Source organism: Mus caroli, unplaced genomic scaffold (assembly GCF_978045245.1).
Source record: "Mus caroli unplaced genomic scaffold, Mus_caroli_1 scaffold_15, whole genome shotgun sequence".
NCBI classification, from domain to species: domain Eukaryota; kingdom Metazoa; phylum Chordata; class Mammalia; order Rodentia; family Muridae; genus Mus; species Mus caroli.
This window is the reverse complement of record NW_028227270.1, coordinates 75428139-75443759: the sequence shown is the minus strand read 5'-3', so window position 1 is coordinate 75443759 and position 15621 is coordinate 75428139. Positions and strand designations below refer to the sequence as shown.

Sequence of the window (15621 nt, the reverse complement as noted above, 5' to 3'; positions counted from 1 at the left end):
AAGAATGAGAGCTGATCTACACATCTTCTGGGTCTCACCATGCCCAGTTGTCAGAAAGCTTCCATTCTATCAGGAGAAGAAAATATAAACAAGTCCCTGGCAGAGTGATATTTACAGCAACAGGGAACAAGCTGCCAGGAACTGGGGCAAAGTGGAACAAGACGGGCTCCACTAAGCACATGCATAACATGGTGCTCATAGGACATCGGTGCCCTATGCCCCAGAAGCATTTGCACTCTATAGAAAACAAGTTGAAAATTCTGTCTTACATTTGAGAACTGAATGCTTGCTGTCTGGAGCTTTTCAGGCCACAAGTAGGAGGTCTCTAAAGAAGAAACTTCAAATAAAATTACTAAGTAGAAAATCTGTCTGCTGTTCTCTCTAAAAACCTTGCAGCATTTTTTTTTTTTTTTTTGGTACAAGACACAAGACAGAAAGTTGAGGAGGAGCCTTCTACATCCAGGTTCACAGCAACATTGTTCACAATAACCCAAAGATGGAAGTACTCAGGTGTCCATCGATGGATGTGGGTTATCTGTACAATGGAACAATATTCAACCTTAAAAAGAAAATTTGATGCATGCACAATGTAGGTGGAGCTTGAAAACACTGTGCTAAGTGAAACCACCAGTCGCAGAAGGGCAAATACTGTAGGAGTCTAATCACAGGAGGGCCTTAGAGTCGGCAGAATTATAAAGGTGGAAAGTGGCTGCAAGGGACTTGGAGAGGGAAGGATGGGGAGTTATTGCTATAGGGTCCAATTCAGGAAGATTTTTGTGAGTTTTTAATTATTTATCTTATGCATTTGTGGTGTGAGTCTGTGCATGCATACACATGTGCCGCAATGCCTGTGTGAGGGTTAGAGATAACATGTGGGAATCAGTTCTCTCCTTCCATCATGTGGATTGAATTCAGGTCATGAGACTTACTCTCATATTTACCCACTGAGCCAGCTTGATGAACCCAGATTCAATTCTCAAAGAGAGAAGAGGTCTGAATGGCTGGATGGATGGATGGATGGATGGGAGGATGGATGGATGGTAGGATAGATGGATATATGGATGGATGGATGGATGGATGGATGGATGGATGGATGGATGGTAGGATAGATGGGTAGATGGATGGATGGATGGATGGATGGATGGATGGATGGATGGATGGATGGATGGATAGATGGATGGATGGATGGATGGTAGGATGGATGGATGGATGGATGGATGGATGGATGGATGGATTGGTACGTGGATGAAAGGAAGAAGCACTATCAATACCACTGAACTGCAGACTTAAAAATGGCAGAGACAGAAACTTGTTAAATGCATTCTATCACATTATAATATCCACAGGGGCCAGATGTGATTGGAAAGGGAAAGAAAGCTGAGGTCTACTGAGAGGTCATAAGGGATGCCCTGAAATCAAACCGTTTGACTTTGAAGCTTTCTGCATTTCACAGACGACCTCTGGGTACAGGCGTGGTTCTTTTCTCTCATCCTAAAGCATTCCCTTCTCACTGAAAGTCTCCTCTCAGGACAACAAAAATGATAGCTACAGACTAGAAAAGAGGCTTTCAGAGAGGCAGCACATTTTCCACGAAGCAATCCAACCACAACAACACAATTTAATAACAGAAACTAATTTTGAGTTTTCAGGTTTTCTTTTTTTAAAGATTTACTTATTTAATGTATATGAGTGCCCTATCTGCATGTATGCCTACATGCCAGAAGAGGGCATCAGATCACACTGTAGATGATCATGAGCCACCATGTGGTTGCTGGGGATTGAACTCAAGATCTGGAAGAGCCAACAGAGCTCTTAACTGCTAAGCTATCTCTCCAGAACTGAGTTTTTAGTTTTATAAATAGAACTATGTGAATAACTTAAGGCCCGGAAGGAATAAATAATAAAGTTGGTGTGGTACCTGAAGTGTGTGTGATCAGAGATTAGGTTTAAAGAAATAAAATGTAGCCAGGCGGGACAATACATCCTATAATTTCAGCACTTGGAAGGGAGGAACAAGAGGATCAAGAGTTCAAGGCCATCCTTGGCTACCTAGTGAGTTAGAGGTTAGCCTAAGCTACATGAGACTATCTCAAAAAAAAAAAAAAAAAAAAAAAAAGAGCAAACAAAAATATCCAGGAAATCTAATTCTCTAATGATATAACAGGATAAACAAACAGACTAGATAGAGCAGAAGGTTAAAGAAAATCATAGCTCATAACTGTGCCATTGTGCCCAGATTGCAGAGCTAGGAAGCCTAATGAACACAAATTGTCTTGTTTCCTGGTGTTCTCTCCGCTCTCTGCAGCCAAGAGGGCTTCAGCAAAGGATGTCTGGGGTGTGATGCATATGTGTATGTACCTGTGTGTACATGAGAAAAGGGAGAATTCACTGTTGTCATACCCAGAGAATGTACATCAGAAAGGTGAGAGATCCATATGCTCTCAATAGATCCCCATGCCTATCTTCCTTTGTAAGACACATGCAATACTCAACAGGCATTCATCAATCTCACGCCGGTCTTTCAAATTCCGATGACTACCCCATACACTAATCAAGGAGGCCATCAAGAGTGGCTCTGCACACAGACACACTCTTTCAGACTTAAATGTATGTCACCTTCCAAGGAAGCAAGCGCCAGGAGGTACTTAGCAGGGTCCCAGTACTGAAGGAATCAGACGGGATGGGCAACTGAAGACTATGAGCTAGCGAACCGTAGCTCAGTGTAACAACACACAGGCAGCGGCCTCCATTCGCTGGCCCCATCTTCCAATAACAAGATCCCATGTCCTTCTGCACTGATCCATGCCCTCTGGAACAACGTGTCCAGTCACTAACATCATATGTGAAGTGTCACACAAGGTTACATGTTTGAACAGCGACAGGAAGCATAAGGTGGCAGCTTCTCCAGTCCCCTCCAGTGCCAAGCGCCTTTATTCCCCCTGGCCTTGGTTCCAAACACTGTTCTGAGTGCCAGAAGGGAGTGAGCGTGGCAAACCCTTTCTTCCTTTCGGTATAGAGGGCAATGAGTCAATGTTTATGCATCGGGCCTGCTATTAAAGCAAATAAGCAGACTCAGGCATTCCAAGCCATTCCTTCTTTTTCTTTCCAGTTCACTTGAGCATGAAGCTCTCCATATTTGGGCACTTGAAATTAGGAGTGGGATTTACCCCTTATCACACGTTTCTTTATCAGTTCTCTACATGAGGCTTTCACTGAGACTCTCTGATTAAAAAAAAAAAAATGTCTAAAATGCTTGCTATGTTACTCAGCAGTCAAGGATGCCTGTGGGCTGGGATCGCACCCAGGGATTTTTCAGACTCTGGTGTTGATGGGGCACCCATTCAGTCAGCAGCATATAGAGGGGCTGAGCCTCCAGCCACCCCTTATACTCACTACCCCCTGCCCCTGGAGCACGCAAGGTTCCCATCACTGACCACAAGATAAAGACCGACCCGTCTCACCTGATGATCTTTCTAAAAGGCTTTTCAAGCAAGCGGCAAAACATCTGAATCTGAGATAATCAAGTGGCCTGCCCCATCCTAGAGGACCATATCCAGGCCCTAGGGTTCCGTGGCTTCTCTCATAGTAAACATTGAGACCTAAGTGGGAATAAAGAGAAAACAGGAGGCACAGGCCATTTGCAGGGCTCTAGATTTCCTCTTTTTAAGCAGGAAAAAAAAACCCACAAAGAAATCTGGTGAATTGTGCACTTCACGCACATGTAGGGGCCTTTCCGGTTTTCTCCACCACATTTTAAACACTGGAGTTATAATGCAGAGAGCTGAGAAAGAGCCTGCAATTCCCACCCACCCAGCATCACGCAAGTTTCAGAGTCCCTGACTATACTTATAGAAACCACAGGTTATTCTCACTCTCACTTTTGAATTTGAATTTAGTGAAATGAAACACTCATTTCCATTCTAGTATGTTTAAAAGCTAACACTGAAATGTATATTATGGGTCATATTTGGAAATGAGTGGGTGAGCACTGGTCCAATCCAAGTTTAGAGAGTTTTTTTTTTTTTTTTTGAGAAAGAGAGCCCTCAGACCACCTGGGGCACGCTGCCTATTTTGAGCATAAGAGGGAAAAGTGTGTTGAAAGGAGAAGGGTGGTCCACTGGACTGACCCATGACAGTAATAATACAGGCAGTCACATTCGAAGAGCATCCTTGAGCCATTAGTCCCTTGGGTTCTGTTGACAACAAGGGTCTGTGGGATTCAGTAAGAGCTGGGCTAAGCCCATCCCCCATGCTCAGCACTTCCCCTTGAAGCAGACAGTGGGCAGGTCTGGAGCTTGCTGCTCTCTGTTGTGCCTTTAGAAACCCCCAACCTCTCTTCTGGTTGTATTGTTTCAAAGGTGCTTGTGAACTCTGCACCATCTCTGAGTCTTGCTCATCCTGTTTGTCCTTAGCCATCCTTGGGCTGTCTTCCTGGGGATGATGTTAAGTGCTTTTAGACTTTGTGTTGCTAGGCACCCTACCAATCATGTCAGCATCCTGTGTAAAAGCTTGAAGTGGCTATTCGTCTGTATTTGCGATATGTTTCAAGCCAGGTGTGGTGGTTCAGGCCTGAAACACTAGCATTTGTGAGGTGAAGGCAGAAGAATCGCCACCAAATTTTAGGCCAGCCTGATCTACACAGGGGAGGAGTGAGCTCTGGGCAAACCAGGGCTATAGAGCAAGACCCTGTCTCAAATACATACATACACAGATTCATAGATACATAGATCTCCTCTGACATTTCTCACATGCTTTTGTGTAGCCATTCCTGAACTCTTGGAGTTTTCCCAGCATGCCGTGTCCTCTTGCATTGAGCTTTGTACATGTTGTTTTCTGTGTGAATAGAGCCAGAGAAAGCTAGATCCCCTGAGTTGAACCTACTAGGTAATTGGCTCTTTGTGGCTAAAGAGAAATTAACAAATGTGAAAGAACACATGAGTGAGATTTTTCTCTCTTTTACTACTCTTTGGATGCCTGGGATTGCAGTATGGAGAAACTCTATCTTACCTGAGCATGGTGTCTTACCACCTGCCACCCTAGCACTTGAGTAGTCGAGGCAGAAGGATTGCTATGGATTCCGGGCCAGCCTGGGCTACAGAGTAAGACATCATCTCAGAAAACAAAAAAGTACGAACACACTCAGGGGAGAATCAGGAAAAGGAGAGGGAGGAGTGGGTAAGCAGGAGCTCTGACTAGCTTACCAGAGGATAAGAGACATCAGAGTTAAAATAAGCTGGGCAAACTGAAGGTCCCTATCCCTATAGCCTGTGAAGCTTTCCAGCAACCATTCCAATAATACGTCTCAGTTGAGCTAGCACAGTGACCTGCAGAATCACAGTACAGTCTGTTTGTACGACACAATACCTTGGAATCACTTGTTACACTGTATATGCTGACTGCTACCCACTCTAGTGTTATGGTTGACACCCAATCATACCTCAGGTATGAGGATAAAGGCTTGATCCCAGAAGATATTACACTGGTTTGTATCCACAGGATGCTGAAGGTAGCATTGGGAGAACTCTGCTCATGGTATAAAGAGTTGCTTATTTTCTTATTTCCATCCCTAGTGATTGAAAACTCCTTAGCTGTTGTGAATGCCCAGCGTTTGCAAACACTCAGTCAATATCTGCTAGAGTAAGACCAAAGAATACAGATCTTTGTCTTCGGGCTTTCTCCTGTCTATAATGTCAGAGCATCAATTTTAGACATTTTTTTTTCTATACTGCTACCTCGATCTGTTAACGATGTCACATGTATCGTCACATGCTTCCGTTTCACAGGTCCACTCATACTGATAGTTACTGGGAATCTCCCTGTGCTTTATATAGGTAAAGCTCTCACATCTCTTCCCTATACCTTTCAGTTTGACTCATACCAAAAATTCACCTAAAATTCCAAGTGTCCTCAGCTTCCACACACAGATAGTTCTGACAGGTCCTCTCACTCCTGGGCTGCTGAGTTGGTTATCACTGACCTCACCAAATTTCTTAAAAAAAAACAAAAACAAACAACCACCAGGGTCAGCAAGTGGCCCAGCAGGTAAAGATGCTTTCTGCCAATCTGGATGACCTCTGTTCAGTCCCTAAAACTTACATTGTAGAGGGAGAGAATGGATTCCCCCATACCCCCCCCTCTCTCTCTCCACACACGCACACACACACACACACACACACACACACACACACACACACACACATGCATGCGCTCGCGTAATTTAAGTAAGGAGCTATCATCAAATCTGGATATTGTTGTCTTCTAACTGAAATGTCACTCACAGTCATTGTATTTCTGGATCATGTCAACATGAAGGAGCTGTCTTTATGCTAGTGAGCTATTAATGATAATGAGTACTTACACAAAGTATGCAATTAGGAATTATAGAATCATCTTTAAAAACCACCCCCTTCTATAGTACAGAACTGCACTTTAGGAGATATTATTATTCCAGGTACACAAAGTGTCTTCTATTATGCTAATCACTTAGAATAATGAGTAAGCTGTGCAGGCTATATGCTGTCTAACAAACCTGCTTTACTTGACCTCTCCTGTGCTCATTTTGAAATGGACTTTCATGGAGCCCAGTCTGGTCTTCAACCCACTTGGGATCTTCCTGGTGCTACTGTCTAAGTCCTGGGATTACAGACCTGTGCCTCCATACCTATCAGTGAAGCAGTGCTGGGGATGAAACTTGGGGCTTTTACATGCTAAGAAAAAAAAAAAAAAGCTTTCCACCAGCTGAGCTACCTCCCAGCCCATGATTTTACTTCACAGGAGACAGTTAAACACACTTGCAAGTGCCAGTTTTTCCTTGAAGTTCCCTTTTTCACCCAAGTCATCTCTTTTGATTCAAGTCTCGGGTCTCATTAAATTATTTATCCCTCTTCTGGCTCTGGAAGAGGATCTGATTGGTCACTGAGTTCATGAGGGATGCCTGCCTTGCCTGGTTAGGTCCCCACCAGCATCATTGCCATGGTGAACAGAGTTACACACACTTGCCTCGACTGTGGTCCTTAAGAGGACCAAACAATCCCAAAAGCAGAGGGACTCCGTCTTAATGAAGACACAGGTAAGATGGGATTCTGTATCCCTTGTGCGTCTCAAATGCCCTAGGATACCCCTCTCCTCAGGTTTCCTGGCTTCTCCATCTCCTTGCAAAGGCCCACCCTCAGTCTCTCTCTGTTAAAAATAAAAAAAGTGACTTGACATCTCTAGAGGAAAATGTCAGCTAAATTCACTAGCCAAAGCTTTTACAAAGAAATGGCTATGGAACTTCAGATGACTAATTAGTTTTAGAATTAAAGAAAGGTTGGCAAAGTCTGGGCTGGAACAGTGAATCTGTGGATAAGAGCACTTGCTGCTCTTCCAGAGGACCAGAGTTCAGCTCTCAGCACCCATGTCAGAAGGCTGACCACTGCCTCTAAGGCCAGGCACTCGCACACATAGAAAGACAGACGGCAGACAGGCAGGCAAGCAGGCAGGCATACAGGCAGACCAGGCAGAGACAGACACATATCACACACACACACACACACACACACACACACACACACACACACTATTTTTTTTTAAAGTGAGGTCAAATAAGGCCACAGACTTTTAGACTTTTTCTATTTGTTTGGTTCCAAGTCAGAAAATGGCAGGCATCATTTGATGCCAGTTCATTGTGGTCTAATGGGAGGAGGAGAGAACTTGGAGGGCAGAACACAGGTGAGCAGTGTTCTGCTTCAGGGCTGGGCACGGAGGTGGATTGCTGGGGCCCAGTAGGAACGCTCTCCTGACACTGGGAGCTTTCAGGCCAGACCAGTCAACAGGAAATGGAGGCAAGATCAGTGGATTGGTGTTCCCTTCATTCTTCCTCCATCTCCTGACCCCTGGTTCTTCCTAGGTCACATCCCCAACTCTGAACACTAGTGCTGATTATCAGCAAAACATTAACCCAATTTACACACACATACACACACACACACACACACACACACACACACACACACACACACAGTACTATCAAGTGCATTGATATCCCAAACATCCCACACACTGCCTGGATGATCCACTAGCTGGCTAGCTACTAGTTGGCTTGCTCCTCTCCGAGGGAATGTATCTGCACCAGCCCATGTACTGTTTGATCTTCAGTAAATGGCACTCCCATGGTCTACCTAAGTCACTAAGTGACATCCTGCTCCTGGAGGCTGGCCCAGATGAAGGAAATGTAAAATCCTCTCTGTGCCAGGTGACTGCCAGCTCCGTTCCTGGCCCCCTCAAGGCCTCCCATGTCCATTTCCACTCCTTTGGTTGTCTTTAGGGAAGCACCTGCCAACAGGTTGCTATGACAACTGGCAACACAGCTGAGGCACAGAAACAGATCACCAGGAGAGCTAGGAACATCAAAGGCAAACCCCAATGATAGCACTGAGATGGCCAAGGCTAGCTGCTCTGACCCCCCAAAAGGAGCATGAAAAGGGGACAGGGGACTCCCTTCAGGCCCAGGATAGTGACTCTATTCCAAAGCATGTGTACCAGTAGCAGCTAAGCAATAATCCACTGACATTAATAGGTTTTGTTTATTAGTATCCTGAGAGTCCAGGGAGAAAATCTATTCAGAAGTACAAGTGTGACAGCCAGCCAGAGGCAGGTAGAAAAACTGAGGTGGTTAAAGAGAAAAATCTGCTTGCACAAGTAATGGTGGCCTTAAACAAACAAACAAACAAACAAATAAACCCAGCACCCTATTCTTTTTTTTAAAGATTTATTTATTTTTATACATAAACTACACTATATCTGTCTTCAGACACACCAGAAGAGGGAGTCAGATCTCATTACAGGTGGTTGTGAGCCACCATGTGGTTGCTGGGATTTGAACTCAGTACCTTTGGAAGAGTAGTCAGTGTTCTTGCCCACTGAGCCATCTCGTCATCCCCCAGCCCCTATTCTTACTGTCCCATTCCTTGGAGAAGAAAGAAAAGGCAAAGTAGACTAGAAATCTAGGGCTGTCATAATGGAAAAGGGAGCTTTGTGGCCAGTGCTTTGTTCTATGGAGTGAGTTTGACAGTGCTTACAAAACCCCAGGAATGAAGAATGTACAGCATATTTAAAAAAAATCACTCCTGTGCAAGCAACAAAGGTTCCAGAAGGGGGGAAAAATATCAGAAATGAACAGAAACCAAAAATGATCTTAGCAAGAGGGTTTAAGATCAGTAAAAATGAGGTGTCCCGGTGTTGGTGAAGACGACAGACATCCTGACTGAAGTAGTGGCATACCCTAGCTCTGGGACTCGTGCTGTGGGTCTGTTGGCCGCTTCTGCCAGCATCACCAGCAAATACATTCAACTGCCAGGCACTCAAGAACGGAAGGGAGACCGTCTCAGGAACTTGTGCATATATGCTCAAGAAAGAAGTAGAATTTACAGGAAAACGTTGGTTAAGGGCCTAACGGGCATGCTCCAAAGATTTTGCCTCAGTTACCAAGGCAAATTCTCAAAAGCTGAACATGGCACTTGCCCGGACTTCCGGAACTTGGCATGGAGATATGGGAGGATTAGGAGTTCAAGATCACCGTTGGCTGGATAACAGTTTGAGGCCAACCTGAGCTATGGGAGACCCAGTATCAACAGACAAGCAAACAACAACAACAGCAACAGCAACAACAACAGCAACAACAACAGTAACAAAACCTCAAAAGACTGTGAACGAAGATCATTATTTGTATGCCATCCTCTTTCTATTTCAATTTTGGTGAGGTCAATTGTTTCAGGAACATAAGCACAAATAGATAAAAAAAAAAAAGAAAGACCTTGCAAAGAAAGACTAACTTGCTTCAAAATAGGCTTCAAAGAATGCAGTTTGCTGCCTCATCTAAAGGGGTTCTGTGTTTCTGCAAACCGCTCTCACAGAATCATGTAATTTATTCAACCAGATGAAAGAAGATAAATCGGATCTTTCTATCTAAGAGTCTTCTTAGCAATAATCTACTATACAGTAAAGCATTAGATCCCCAAATCTCTAGTGACAAAAGTCTGGCTCTGAGATCTCAGGTAGCCTGACTCAAAAGCAGCTAATACAAGTTTTATCTTTCAGTGTTTCACACTTCTTGGGGCACACACAAGTATGGATTGACCTTATTTCCTTGCTAGGAGGTTTAAGGCAGAGGCTCCCAGAAACACTGCTCTGAGTAATTCTGCCCAGCACCCCTCTTGGCACACCTGAGTGCCTTGGCATCTCCAACTCCAGTGGAGCGCTTCTGAGATAAGCTCCTGAGCACAGCGTACAGAGATAGATCAGTCCTGCACCCTGGACTGAGATCTTCTCCTGGTTCATAACCTTCTTTTAACAAATAGTATTCGAAAGGTCAGTTAGAAATCGCCACAGTCGGTTAGGCCGCTCCACCCCTTCCTATCCCCACTCCCCCCACCCCCAACACAGATATGGCAGGAGTTCACAGACTCTCTTCTTTTCACAGCTCTTTCCTTCTGTGAGACTGCTGGGGGGTGGAGGGAGCTGAGGAGAGCGTCTGTGCCTGCAATGGCTGGACCTGGCCAAGCAACTCAGAGAGCAACAGTTAAGTCTCCTCTCAGAGAGAATGGCCTATATTCGGGTCTCCAAGAGGTTCATTCTCCGGGTAACATACAAAGGAAGCGGCCCGAAATGAATGAAGCTACCTTAAGTGAGATTTGAAGGAGGTGAGGGGAGAGATTCAAATGAGCAAGACAGGAAATCCTTGTAGAATCCTGCATGGAAAAGGACAGAGCCTCCTCACCTGTGGTCTGCAGGCCAATCTGCAATTTCAAACAAGGACTAAACATGTGGAGGGAACCCCCTGTACACACACACACACACACACACACACACACACACAGCTGATAATAAAACATCCTCTCTTAGACCCTCTTACCTATTTCAGAATGTTTGTATGACATCTAGAAATTGGTATCATAGATGCAAACCTAAAAACTCTGACCTGACAGACACATCAGGAAACCACTTGAGTGTTCTTAGAAGAATGTGCGCGTGTGGTTCTCTTACTCCTAGACCAGAATTCACACCCCTTGTCTCTGTGCTGTTTGAACAGGCAGAGTGCTGTTTGGTTTTGCCTGATTCTTCCTAGGCGCGCTCTAAGTGGTATTCTAAGCAGTTATTCTGATAAAGGGCTGGAAAAACACTCAAGCTTTGGGACACCTTCATTCCTGTCATCCTCAGAAGCAGGGCAGTCTGATGTGGCCTTCCAAAACTGGCTTCTGGTAGCTTTCTCTCCTCCCAAACACCACAGAGCAGAAGCTGGGCCTCATCTGAAGTAACCCACTATTTCTTTCCTCTAAGTGGTATGCCAGAGGGGGAACGCTCCCTGTGACCTTGTGCTTAGCTAACTTCCCATGTTATGCAGCACTTCCGGCCCAGCTCCATGCCAGGAATAAAAGGGAACGCAGATGTCAATGAAATGACGGGGCTATAAGAGATAAAAAGATCGCCATCTGTAGACAGTCACGTGTAGGCTGCTCATAGACAAGAAACCACAAACCACTCAGTTGGAAAAGAGGAGGAAAGGCATGGGGTAGAATTTTGCTTTTTAAGTACCCCAAAATCCCCCAGGCTCACTAATAATTACACTATAATATGATGGCCTTAAATGCTTTCCCTACCCACAGCAATATCACACATATCATAGACATTTAGCATCTACTCCTACACTGCAGTGAGATCAGTGGATAAGACTGTGACTCTCCAACACTTAAACAAAAAGTCAAACATGGCCATGAGACACATGTGACCTCAAAACCATGGCAGGGCATGGAGACAGGAGGACTGCTTGGGCTTGCTAAGCTGTCAGCACCCACATTGTCTAGCTTCTATTAGCCTGTAATTCCCGCAGCGGGGAATCTGATACCCTCTTCTGGCCGCCGAGGGTATTATCACTCATGTATGCATACATATGTACAATTAAAAATAAGGACATCTTAAGCGTTATTAGATTTAATCACTTTTGCATGTCTACAAATATATCTGGGCATACACACACCATGTCAAAGTATAGGGAGATCAGAGGACAATTTGAAGGAGTTGGGTCTCTCCTTCGATCACGTGGGGGCTGGAGGACTGAATATATATTGTTAGAATTGTTGTGAGCCCCTTTAGCTGCTAAGCCAGTGGTTCTCAACCTTACTAACGTGGTTCCTCAGGTTGTGGTGACCTCCGGTCATAACATTACTTTCACTGATACTTCATGACTGTAACTTTGCTACTGTCGTGAATCATAATGTAAATATCTGTGTTTTCTGATGGTCTTAGGCGACTCCTGTGAAAGGGTTGGTTGACCCCCCCCCCCAAAGGGGGCCAGGACCCACAGGTTGAGAAGTGCTGTGCTAAGCCATCATTACATCAGAAGGCTACACTCAATGCATTAAGCCCAAAGCACCGGAAACCTAGGTTATAGCAAACCATTGGTTTTTTAAGGAGTGAATGAGGAAAAAGGAGGATCTGATCTGCTTCGCAGCAGAGCAACGTCTCGGTGACACTCGACACAAAAGCTACAATTGCAGAGGTCATTGACTTCCATTTCTCTTGTTGTCCATCTTGAAATGTGTCACCGGGTGTGTGTGTGTGTGTGTGTGTGTGTGTGTGTGAGACCCAGGTCACATGGCCACTTGCCACATCAACTACAAAACTCAGGTCTCCTGACTCCTCCTCCTTCAGCTTTCAGTGCCTTCCCCTTCCTGTGCAAGGCTTGAAGCCTCTCAGCTCTCTGAGAGCCAGGTGGAGACACACACACCTCTGTGGGTAAAGGCCAACTGTTAGGAAGAGTGTGACAGAAGGGAGCAGCTGCTAATGAGACAGGCCTGAGTAATCAGGCTGAGGCGTTGTCTGCAGGAGCTGACGAGGCTGGGCCGCTTGGCCGATGATGCTGTGATCACTGCTCACACCTGACAACACCCACACTCATACCCGTCTGCGTGCAAATACACATTCCTTGGCGATCCCTGTTTGTCACACCCTTCCGAGGCACGGGCCTCAAGGCTCTCAGGGCATGAGGACCAGCTGAAAATAGAAACCGAGGGTTAGAAGGGTGGGGCAAGGTTCAAGCAATTCAAGCAGTGAAAAGAAAGTCCTCGAAGCATGCCTGAGGAGGTCACTGGAGTTTCACATTTTCTTCCTCTCTGCTTGCTCTGTTTACAGGGGGGATTCTTCAAGTGCCTTAGAGTTGGCCATGTGGTATCTCTGAATTTACTCTTCAGGACCTTTGAGAACTTCCAATAATGCCTGAGGTCTGATATAAGCCCTTAATTGCAACAGTGAAAAAGGCAAACCCACTGTAACAGTCACAAAGCTGGCCTGGACCAAAGTAATTCCTCTCATTTAAACTGAAGTTAGGCCTGAGAGTGACTTTCTGTAAGACTCATGCTTCCCAGGAAAACAGCAACTTAGAAAACATCATGATGCCAGCAAGTGACCTGCCCAGCAGTGTTTGCGGTGAAACGCCCTAAAACTTAAACCCAACAGGATCCCAGAGTTGTCCGTGAGCATGACGAAAACTTTTATGAGAAAATAACTTATACAATTCTCCCCCCATGCTGCAGCCCTAAACCAACATGTCTGTTGCTTAATGAATAAGAGGCATACAGCAACCCACAGATTTATAAAATAACACTTTCTTTGGTGGTGATGGGAGTGGTGACCTGCCTAGGGTCATTGATATATTTGACCTTAACAGTATGACTAAGAATAAAGGACATGGCCATGGGTTCCAGGGAAAGTCACAAACTTATAGAATCCACAGGAGCACACCCACCAGTGAAAACACGCTAAAGCAGCAGCACCTTCCATCAACTACAATGAGGGGCAGCAAAGTATCGCATTTAAATTCAAGTGTGTTCCATAGGTGCAGTTGCTCATGGAGGCCAGTAGAGGGCACTGAATCTCCTTGCCTATAGTCACATAGAATAGTGTGTTACTCTGATGTGGGTGCTGGGAACTGAACTCTGGGCCTCTGGAAGAGTAGCATGTGCCCTTAACCTCTGAGCCGTCTCTCCAGTTCCAGGAAGTTTTAAGCTGAAGGAGTTAATTTTGGCAACACTATTAAACCACTAGGAAATAGGGATAAATATTTTAATATATATCACAAGATGGTTTTGAGAATTCTTTTGACATTAATACCCTTTTTCTCTCTGATATTTGATGTATCTATCTCAACTTTATGAAATCTTTTAGGCAATCATAAAGAGTAAGTGATAAAAGACTGAAAAGTAACTGTGACTGAGTCACCAAGAAATTCAGTGGGTAAGGGCACAGGTTACCAAGCCTGACCACTTAAACTTCAGTGACTAAGAACCTAATAACAAGCTATTCTCTGACCCCGACATTCAACCTCTCCCCCAATACACATAGGCAATAAGTATGATTTTTAAAAAAGACCTAGAAAGTTCAACATTTATAATATATATGTTATAAAATGTCCAGTTACATGTATACCACACACCCAGATTCTAATTGAAGTTGGCTCTTTATGTTCTAAAAGGCAAAGATATTATTACTTTCCCCCCCCCCAGCAGTATCAACTGGCTATCCAGGACTTTCCTGTGGTTATATATATTCTTTCCTGGTCAACACTCTCCTAGATTTTGTGGAATGTGTGTGTGGTGTGTGTGGTGTATGTGTGTGTGTGTGTGTGACAGTCACACTCAAACAGCAGATCTAGGCAAACCCATTTCAAATTTCACAGCAAGTAAGCTCCTTGAAGCTCAGAGTGGGCCACTTTATCAACTACAGACACTGAAACTTGTCAAGTGTCTTCAGCTGACATGAAGTACAGTTTACTAATCCCAACATCACAGACAATCACCCTGATAAAAGCCAGTAAATTAGCCAATTCTAAAACAGAGAAAAACCCTAAATAACCATTCTTCCATACAGGCCTGACATTTTGAACGTTAAAAACAAGCAAGCAAACAAAACCCAAAACCAAAACAACAGAAACAAAATCCAAATTAATCAACCAAGCAACAACTACAAAAACCCGAAACCAAATCAACAACAGCAACAGTAGCAACAACAACAACAAAAAACCCAGCAACAAACATTCTGGTTAAGTGAAAGAAACCCAAGACATATAATAATATTAGTTACTCATGGAAATCCAGGCCTTTAATCCTCATCTCATTCATCATGCTAGAGGAATGTAGCCAATATTGCCCTATACATTTGATACCACCGACTATGCCAATCGCAAGAGCATAGAACCCTGTAATTCACTTTTGCTGTACAAACAGACCATCAGCTCTGCTCCACAGCAGCTAGGGGAAAGATAAGTATGTAGTTAATAAAAACAAAACAAAACAAAACAAAACAAACGAGCGATCATCCAGGGCTCACACTGATAGCCCCTCACATTGGGCAACACCCAGAGCTCACACTAGCAGCCCCTCCCACTGGGCTCACCCATCTTTACAAGGCAAGTCCGCAGACAGTTGTTCACTTACAGCATTCACTATGCTCTGCTCCCAGGAAGCCTCCCTGAGACTTCACCATGGAAACTTCCCTCAGCAGCTGGGCCGCCCAGGTTTTGGTGGTGTCTTTCTTTCTTTCGCAGAGAGGTTAGAAATACCTGGCATGAGAACAACCCAGAAAGAAAGG

The 15621-nt window shown here is 44.5% G+C and overlaps 1 protein-coding gene across 10 annotated transcripts in view; it reads right to left on the bottom strand.

Moving 5' to 3' along the window:
• Positions 1–15621, bottom strand: part of Atxn1 (ataxin 1) — a 405898-nt gene that overhangs the window by 124118 nt on the left and 266159 nt on the right. For 9 of the 10 annotated variants that reach the window (XM_029468382.2, XM_029468383.2, XM_029468379.2 and 6 more), the window contains one exon: positions 15468–15592. The exons of the other annotated variant lie outside the window; for it this stretch is intronic. The gene's annotated coding sequence lies outside the window, so the exon portion shown is untranslated. The remainder of the gene's footprint in view (positions 1–15467; positions 15593–15621) is intronic. 10 annotated transcript variants of the gene reach the window in all.